Here is an 8424-nt window from a genome sequence, read left to right as displayed (position 1 = left end):
GGAGGGATGAAGGCTGGGCATATTATTTTCCAAGGCTGCAGCGACCAAATAAATAACACCCCATAAACCAAACTTTGGCAACTTCGTCTTCACAATCTCGCGTAACCTTTGGAGTAGTGCAGGGCTGCGCAAAGGGCTCCTGGCCCCTCTAGGAGGTGCGTTTATACACACACACACACACACACACACACACACACACTAGCATGGCTAAGCGACAGGCGACAAAGAGATATAATAAACGGCTCTAAATCCGAGTGGGGTCATAGAACTAGTGGGGTGCCACAGGGATCAGTATTAGGACCATTTTTATTTTTAATATATATCAATGATTTGGATAGTGGAATTAGTAGTGATGTTAATAATTTTGCGGATGACGCAAAGGTAGGTAGATTAATTAGGTCAGAATCGGATGCCATCTCCTTGCAGGCAGATTTAGATAGGATGAAAGAATGGACGGACAGATGGCAAATACAGTTTAATATCTACCTACTTAGCGTAGGTAGAGGAAACCTACACAGTACGTACACATTAAACAACGAAACTCTGGTAGGTACAGGGTACGAAAAACAATTATGAGTTATAGTTAGCTCTGAACTCTGTCTAGGAAAACAATGCATAAAGGCAAGAAAGAGTTCAAATAGGGTATTAGGATTAATTTTTAGAAGTATTAAAAGTAAAAGGCTCGAAGTAATATTAAAGTTATACTAGGCGCTGGTCAGACCTCATCTAGACTACGCTGTGCAGTTCTGATCCCCATATTACAGGAAATGTATAGGTCTATTAGAATCAGTACAGAGGAGAATGACTAAAAGGATACAGGGGATGAGGAATATTCCTTACGAGATGAGATTGAAGCTGTTAAATTTACATTCTTTAGAGAGACGAAGGTTAAGAGAGGACCTGATAGAAGTCTTTAAGTGGTATAAGGGGTATAACAAGGGGAGATGAAAACAAAGTTCATAGGATCAGCAACCAGGATAGAACAAGAAATACTCGTATAGGGTTCAAGCTTGAAAAATTTAGTTTTTAGGAAAGAGATAGGAAGAAATTGGTTCTCAAATAGTGTGGTAGATGAGTGGAACAGACTCAATAATCGCGTTGTTAGTGCTAGGACATTAGGGAGCTTTAAGATAAGATTAGACGGGTTTATGGATGGGGATGATAGTGGAGATAGGTAGGAATATTTCGGACAGGGACTGCCACGTGTAAGCCTGGTCGCTTCATGCAGCTTCCCTATTTCTTATGTTCTTATGTTCTAGCACAATAAAACACACACACACACACACACACACACAAGCACATACAAGCACACGTGCACACACGCAGACGCACACAAGCTCTGTCACACACACAAACACACACACACACACACGCACACACACACACACACACACACACACATACAAACACACATGTACACACACACACACACACACACACACACACACACACACACACACACACACACACACACACACACACACAGACAGACATACACACACATTGTTATGAAGTGTTTAATATTTTTTTAAATAATATTGTGTCCATAGATTTATAGAAAAAGTAGGATGAAAAAAAAAGATAAGGAGAGTCGGGTTCCAAGACAGATAAGGAGAGAGAGAGAGAGAGAGAGAGAGAGAGAGAGAGAGAGAGAGAGAGAGAGAGAGAGAGAGAGAGAGAGAGAGAGAGAGAGAGAGAGAGAGAGAGAGAGAGAGAGAGAGAAGGGTTGTTGATATAGCATCTTTTTTTCTTCTTTTACAGTGCAGGTAATACAGTGTTGTATATCATCGTCAGCATTATTATTATTATTGTCATCATAATCATCATTATCATCCTCAATACACACACACACACACACACACACACACACACACACACACACACACACACACACACACACACACACACACACACACACACACACACACACACACACACACACACACACACACACACACACAAACACACACACACACACACACACACACACACACACACACACACACACACACACACACAACACATAGTGTAGGGGGTTAGCACACTCTTGCTACCCTCTTAATTTGTAATCCCTGTTCACCTAGCTGCAAGTAGATACGGGATGCAAACCGAGGGGTTGTGATCTCACAACACATACACACACACAAGCACAAAAACCAACATGTACACACAAGTACACAAACAAATATGCACACACACACACACACACACACACACACACACACACACACACACACACACACACACACACACAAGCACAAAAACCAACATGTACACACATGTACACGAACAGATATGCACATACACACACACACACATACACACAAGCACAAGCACAAAAACAGACATGTACACACAAGTAGATAAATACGAGTAGATAGATATTTTTTTGACCACAGCAAACAGATAATACTAATGGATTGTACATAATAGTATTAAATAATCTACAAGATAATATTAAATTATTATCACTTCGTAACTGTAGTCCATCATCTATTAGTTACTAGAAGTCTGTTATTACAAAATAAACGAGCTAAACAAAAACACTTGTGAAATATCTATTCTTAGGACCCTTGTTTTTAAAATATATATAAACAATCATATTCATGACATCTATGCACTACTATAATTATAAAATCCTCAATAATCCCATAATCGTGTGAAACATATTAAATTCACAAGTATAATTTATTAGTTATTTAATATATAGTCAAAAAGTTATGAACAATCTTACACATAATCTCTGGCGTAAACTGATCCCCAGACAATTGTTCTAAAGTGGAGAACTGGTATTGATCCTTAATTTGTTGTGTTAACTGACAATCCTGCACTACATGTCTCTCTGTTTGTACCCCTCCACACACACAGCCTCTCATTCACCTCCGGTCGACCTCTGTTTCTTTGATTCCACCTGCCAGTCTCACACGCTAAACTATGCCCACTTACTCGAAACTGTGTGAATGATAGATACTCTATGAATATCATTTACTGCGTTCTTCACTGTATATATACGGGGTACCAATAAATCTGGGTTAATATCCTTATATGTTGTGCGTCTTGAGGAGTTACTGTTTACCTTTATTTTCATCTTTTAATTTCTGCATTACCAAGCTCAGGTCCGGTACATTCGTGTTGATCATGTCTCTGACGGTCCGACTGGTTGGAGTGTTAGAGTTTACTGCCATCCTAACTGTGAAGGCTAATGGATCATCATCATATCCTGACCTCTCATGCCACATACTATATAAAAATTTGTGTTGTCTCTGCCTGATTAAGTCCTTGAAAGATGGATACCCTGACTCCAGGTAGCAAAACGTCATTACATGTTAGTTTTCTCATTCCTAATAATCTTTTTAAACACCAATTGTACAACTTCACCATCGTTTTCAGATCAGCTTCTATCCAAGATTCACAACCATAGATTAGTGATGACATGAGAGCTGCATCAAATACACGCTTTTTTATCACATACGGAATATCATTATTTTTCGTGACAAAAGACAAATTTTAACACATGTGACATCTTATTATTAGCATGGACTTTGACGGCAGAGGTGGTTGAACCATCGCTGGTTAACGGTGACCCTAAATACACATATGTGTCACAATGTTCCACCACCAAGTCGCCCACCACCAAAGGTTCACGATCCCTTTCACTGTCACTTATCACAAAAAAACTTTGTCTTGGATTGGTTAACTTTCATGCCATATTCTATGCAATAATCTTGTAACAAAGATACCTTTCTCATCATATTTGCCCTCGTTGTCGATAATAGCACCGTGTCGTCTATTAGTACAAATATATGTAGCCATTGTAAAAATCCATCATGTCCACACCCTTCTTTGATTAGTCTTATAAGGTCATTAACCAAGATGATAAAAAGTAAACATGAGATGGGTGATCCTTGTCTCACATCTAGAGTTATTAATTCCACCGCTGTTCCGACCAAGCTTTCTGTCACAGTATGCATGGCAATAAGTGCACATAACATAGCTGAGCCACATCCTAATCTTCGTAACACATGAAATGATTTATGTCTAGGTACTCTGTCGTAGGCTTCGGAAAAGTCAATGAATGTTACAAATAGAGTTAATTTCCTCCTCCTAGCCATGTCACATAACAACACCATGACGCTGTGTTCTCCACACACCCTCTCTTCTCCTGAGCACCAGCTTGCTCCCTGAAAGGTCTAAACCACTGTCTCGGTCTCGCACACAACACCATGTCGTACACCTTGGCAATACTGTTTATTATACTTATTCCCCTATAGATTCTCGCATCTGTCCTGTCACCCTTCTTAAAAATTGGAACTAACTTTGCCCTTGTCCAAGCTAATTATACCAGAGTACAATATATTATTAAACAAAACACACATATACGTAATCCATTGTACTGGCAGTAATTTAACAATACCGGGTGATACGCCATCAGGACCTGAAGCTTTGTCTGGTTTCAATTGCTTTACTTGTTGTTGTATTTCTAATGGGTTAATAGGGTCATCTAACAGGGGTATAGACACATCGGTGGAAAAGTCATATTCAGTAAGTTTCACATTGTCGGGAGGGTTAAAGTTAGTTTCAAAATAATCTTTAAAATCATCATCAGATGGGCACATATTTTAATTATTTTCACCACCAACTTCTCCCTTCCAATTTATAGCCCTCCAGAGTTGCAGATCATCTTTGTTTTCAACCAGTCTTTCCTACCTCTCTAAAGTAGTGTTTTCATCTTGTACGCGGGATTCACGATTACCGCTACTACGAGCACATTGATATACTATATCTGTCACATTACTGATATCATCATTGATATTGTTCATTATCATAGGGACATCTAATAGCTGAACGTTATGCAGAAATAACCTTTCGTCAACATTTGTAAATGTAATGGGCTTTGTTACTTTTCTCACGCTAGAAAAATTGCGTAATCTCCCAACTGGTGAGCATGAGTGTACAAACTCTCCAGATCTACATCAGGCAGGGACAATGTCACACTAATGGGTAATGAAGGTAACGAAACGTTATGGATCACGGAGAACTCGATCACCCCGCTCACCGTTGAGGAACTCAGAATACATGTGTCTAATTTTGAGATCCATTCAGTTCCTTGTTTATACGTTTTCTTGCTTATGAAGTGATTCGTTGGTGTATCTAAGTTATTAAGCACCAATAACTCTGATTCTTTACACACACTTGATAATATAAAGGCATTTCCATTAGGAAGTTGGACATCATCGGGTAGCACTGGGTACGAGAAGTTTTCCATACCTGGCACCTCGTCCTGGTCCAGGAGTGAATGAACAGACTGTCCAAATCTTGACCCTAAATATCTTGACACCCCCTCAACTTTTTCCTTATTAACTTCTGCAACATTCGCGGTCTAACATCTAATTTTCAATCTATAGAACACCACCTCTCCTCTTCTAAACCTCATCTTCTTTTCCTCACTGAAACTCAGTTGTCTAAGGCAACTGACAGTAGCCCCTTTTCTGTTCCCTCCTACTTTCTCTATCCTCATTTTCGATCCAGTGCTGGATGTTGCGTTTATGTGCGCAACCTGCTCTCGTGCCCACGCTCTTGAATCTTCCGAGTTTTCCACCATCTGGGAACGACTACAGAGTCACTCTCAATTTAAATTTATCTGTGCTGTATATCTTTCACCTAACTCGCCTGACTATAAGAAATTCTTTGACTACTTAACTTCTAAAGTGGAGCACATTCTGACTCTCTTCCCTTTTGCAGAGATCTCCATTCTTGGAGACTTCAATGTTCACCACCAATGTTCACCTTTGGCTTTCCTATCCCTTCACTGATCATCCTGGTGAACTAGTCTTCAACTTTGCTATCCTCCACGACCTAGAGCAATTGGTCCAACACCCTACTCGTATTCCTGAACGTCTTTGAGATACGCCCAACATTCTTGACCTTTTCCTAACCTCTAATCCTTCTGCTTATGCTGTCACCCTTTCTTCTCCGTTGGGCTCCTCCGATCACAATCTCATATCTGTATCTTGTCCTATCGCTCCAATCCCTCTTCAGGATCCCCCTAAGCGAAGATGCCTCTGGCGTTTTGCCTCTGCTAGTTGGAGGGACCTGAGGAGATATTTTGCTGATTTTCCTTGGAATGATTACTGCTTCCGCGTCAGAGACCCGTCTTTGTGTGCTGAGCACACAACAGAGGTGATAGTGTCTGACATGGAGGCGTACATTCCTTACTCTTTTTCTCGTCCTAAACCTTCGAAACCTTGGTTTAATACAGTTTGTTCTCGTGCTATACATGATAGAGAGGTGTCCCACAAAAGGTACTTAAGCCTTCCATCACCAGAATCTCATGCGTTTTATATTCCTGCCCGAAACCATGCCAAGTCTGTTCTCCAACTAGCCAAAAACTCCTTCATTAACAGAAAGTGTCAAAACTTTTCAAGATCTAACTCCCCTCGTGACTTCTGGCATCTACCAAAAAATATTTCCAATAACTTTGCTTCTTCTTTCCTTCCTGTATTTCAACCAGATGGCATCACTGCTATCACATCTATTTCTAAAGCTGAACTCTTCGCTCAAACTTTTGCTAAGAACTTGGACGATTATGGGCTTGTTCCTCTCTCTCTTCCACCCTCTGACTACTTCAAGCCACCTATTAAAATCATTCGCAATGATGATTTCCATGCCCTTACTGGCCTAAACCCTCGGAAGGCTTATGGACCTGATGGGGTCCCTCCTTTTGTTCTCTGAAACTGTGCCTCCGTGCTTACATTTTGCCTACTCAAACTCTTTCAGCTCTGTCTGTCAACATCTACCTTTCCTTCTTCCTGGAAGTTTGCCATTCAACCTGTTCCTAAAAAGGGTGACCGTTCTAATTCCTCAAACTGCCGTCCTATTGCTTTAATTTCCTGCCTATCTAAAGTTTTTAAATTTATCCTCAACAGGAAGATTCTTAAACATTTATCACTTCACAACCTTCTATCTAATCGCCAGTACGGGTACCGTCAAGGCCGCTCTACTGGTGATCTTCTGGGTTTCCTTACTGAGTCTTGGTCATCCTCTTTTAGAGATTTTGGTGAAACTTTTGCTGTTGCCTTGGACATATCAAAAGCTTTTGATAGAGTCCGGCACAAAGCTTTTGATTTCTAAACTACCCTCCTACGGCTTCTATCCTTCTCTCTGTAACTTCATCTCAAGTTTCCTTTCTGACCGTTCTATTGCTGCTGTGGTAGACAATCACTGTTCTTCTCCTAAATCTATTAACAGTGGTATTCCTCAGGGTTCTGTTGTGTCACCCACTCTCTTCTTATTATTCATTAATGATCTTCTAAATCAAACTTCTTGTCCTATCCACTCCTACGCTGATGATACCATCCTGCACTTTTCCACGTCTTTTCATAGACGTCCAACCCTTCAGGAGGTAAACATTTCACGCACGGAAGCCACAGAACCCTTGACTTTCTTTCTAAAATATCTGATTGGGGCAGAGCAAACTTGTTATTGTTCAATGCTCAAAAACTCAATTCCTCCATCTATCAACTCGACACAACCTTCCAGACAACTATCCCCTCTTCTTCAGTGACACTCAAGTGTCCCACTCTTCTACAATGAATATTCTCGGTCTGACCTTTACTTATAATCTGAACTGGAAACTTCACTTCTAATCTCTAGCTAAAACAGCTTCTATGAAGTTAGGTGCTCTGAGACGTCTCCGTCAGTTTTTCTCACTCCCCCTCAGCTGCTAACTCTTTATAAGGGCCTTATCCGTCCATGTATGGAATATACTTTACATGTCTGGGCGGGTTCCACTCATACTGCTCTTCTAGACAGGGTAGAATCAAAAGCTTTTTGTCTCATCAACTCCTCTCCTCTAACTGATTGTCTTCAGCCTCTCTCTCACCGCTGCAATGTTGCATCTCTAGCTGTCTTCTACCGATATTTTAATGCTAACTGCTCTTATGATCTTGCTAACTGCATGCCTCCCCTCCCACTGCAGCTTCGCTGCACAAGACTTTCTTCTTTCTCTCACCCCTATTCTGTCCACCTCTCTAACGCAAGAGTTAACCAGTATTCTCAATCATTCATCCCTTTCTCTGGTAAACTCTGGAACTCCCTGCCTGCTTCTGTATTTCCATCTTCCTATGCGAAGACGGACCCCAAGGGATTTTATCAGGTATACCGAACGAAGAATAAGGATACTGTAGGTCCATTAAAGGCAGCAGATGGGGAGCTGGTTAGTTCTGGGGAGGAGATTAGTAAACTTCTGAATGATTATTTTTTAACTGTCTTCACCCAGGAAAACATGCAGGATATGCCCGATAGTGAACAGGTGTTTAGAGCAGATGAGAATGAGAAGCTGACAGATATTTCCATAACTAGGGAGATAGTGGAACAGGAGATAGATAGGCTAATAAAGTTCAAGTCACCAGGACCTGATGAAAT

The sequence above is a fragment of the Scylla paramamosain genome, chromosome 20 (assembly GCF_035594125.1).
Source record: "Scylla paramamosain isolate STU-SP2022 chromosome 20, ASM3559412v1, whole genome shotgun sequence".
Taxonomy (NCBI): domain Eukaryota; kingdom Metazoa; phylum Arthropoda; class Malacostraca; order Decapoda; family Portunidae; genus Scylla; species Scylla paramamosain.
This window is presented reverse-complemented; position numbering follows the sequence as displayed.